A 1902-nucleotide genomic window follows, 5' to 3' on the forward strand; every position below is an offset into this window, starting at 1 on the left:
GCTTCTTGAATGAAAGAGTCATTCTCCTGTATGATAATGTCAGGCCTCATACTGTTCTTCACACGTAGCAATTGCTCCAAAATTCTAGTGGGTACTGTGGAGACATCCTACCTACAATCCAGATCTGGACCCCAGTGATTTTTACCTGTTTTCTCCCCTCAAAAAACATTTATCTGATACCTGATTGTGATGATGTGAAATCAGCTACAAAAATATGACTACAGCAGCAGGGACATGCTTTTTTCAACTTGGAATGGAAAAGCTGGTTGTACACTCAGAAAATTTCTGAATCAACAAGGTGATTATATGGAAAAATAGTTTTTGTGTATATAAATAACATCTTATATTTATTTGTTATCTGAGACATGTTTCTTTTTTATAATTGAGTATGTAACCTATCTTTTTTTTATCATCCCTCACAACAGATAATTCCAGCTATTTAAACTCTTGTCTTGCAAGCAAACAATGATAAAAATTATTAACATACAATATTTAAGGCACTGTTTAAGACTGATAACATGTAATTGTTATTGTCATCAAAAATACGTTGAGGTTGATAGCATGAAAAGAGAGCTTAAAAAGGCCTATTTATCCAAAGATAGTGATAAAAATAACAGAACTGTGATTATTGTAAGCAAAATTTTTAAAATGTACTTGGTATTTCAGCCAGTCCAAAAACATAAATCAGTTTTGATAAAATTATTCATGATTATAATAAACTGCATGTACTGTAGTTGAAGTTTTAAAACAATTGTATTTAATTTATTCAGGTATTTTGCATTAGTTAATATTTAAATGATTATTAGGAATTTTTGTTTTTTATTATAACTTTATGAAACATGAATTGAATGTATAATATGTAATTAATATTTATTTTGAGAATGAATAATAATTATATGTAAAACTATAACTAGTACAATATGGCACCTAATGCCCACCACCTCTGTGGACTGTTCTGTGACTATTCACCACTCCAGTCACCAGATGAATAAAATCTTTGCAAATTGCAAATTTTGTGACAGGCAGCATGACCCCTGGTTTTTGATGTGATACTGTAATAGTATTTATAATTTGACCCTAATCCATTATGCTTTTTAGAAAGTAGAATGAAATATACCTCTTTGACATAAACTCCTCTATATTTGGATGTAGAAACCAAGATTTTTAATGTGGGAGCTAATTTTTTAATAAATATTTTTGATTTATTTGTAAAATTATATTTATTCTGCAGTCTTTGTAAAAATTTAAATTGTTGACATTTACTAGAATATTATAATAATAATAATTTGTTTATTCGTAATAAGGAATCCTTGTTATAGGGGGTAATGATTAAGATATAAACAATACAAATAATAAGTAAATATAAATTAGTTATTTATATAAAAAATAATTAATTAAACACAATTTATTTCTTATGTTGATTATTCAAATCATTAATAATTTGGTTAAAGAAATTAACAATTTTATACATATCTATTTTCGTTAAATTGCCCAGTTTAATTCTATAATCAAATTCGTTATTTGAAGAAAATATTCTCAGTGTCTGAAATCTTTGATGATATTTTTTCAATGCAGTACAGTCTCTAATTATATGAAATGCAGAAAAGTTGTTGGAATCACACCAATAACATGATTTAGTAAAATCTATATAATTATTATTCACAATTAAGGAGAATCGATTTAGTCTCAGTTGTAGTAATAAACGTTTAATATTTAAATTTGTATTCATTGTAATAATGTTCGATTGAGTGGGAAAACTTAGGATATGCAAATACCAGGGATGATATGTTGAATTGAGTAGAGAATTTTGATCACTAATCATCGATTGTGAAATCGCTGAATCCATCATCATAGTGTAAGCATTATTCCAATTGTCAATTGAGTTGTCAAGTAAGATAGTAG

Source organism: Centruroides sculpturatus, unplaced genomic scaffold (assembly GCF_000671375.1).
Source record: "Centruroides sculpturatus isolate CEXI.00-Female unplaced genomic scaffold, Cexi_2.0 scaffold1277, whole genome shotgun sequence".
NCBI lineage: Eukaryota > Metazoa > Arthropoda > Arachnida > Scorpiones > Buthidae > Centruroides > Centruroides sculpturatus.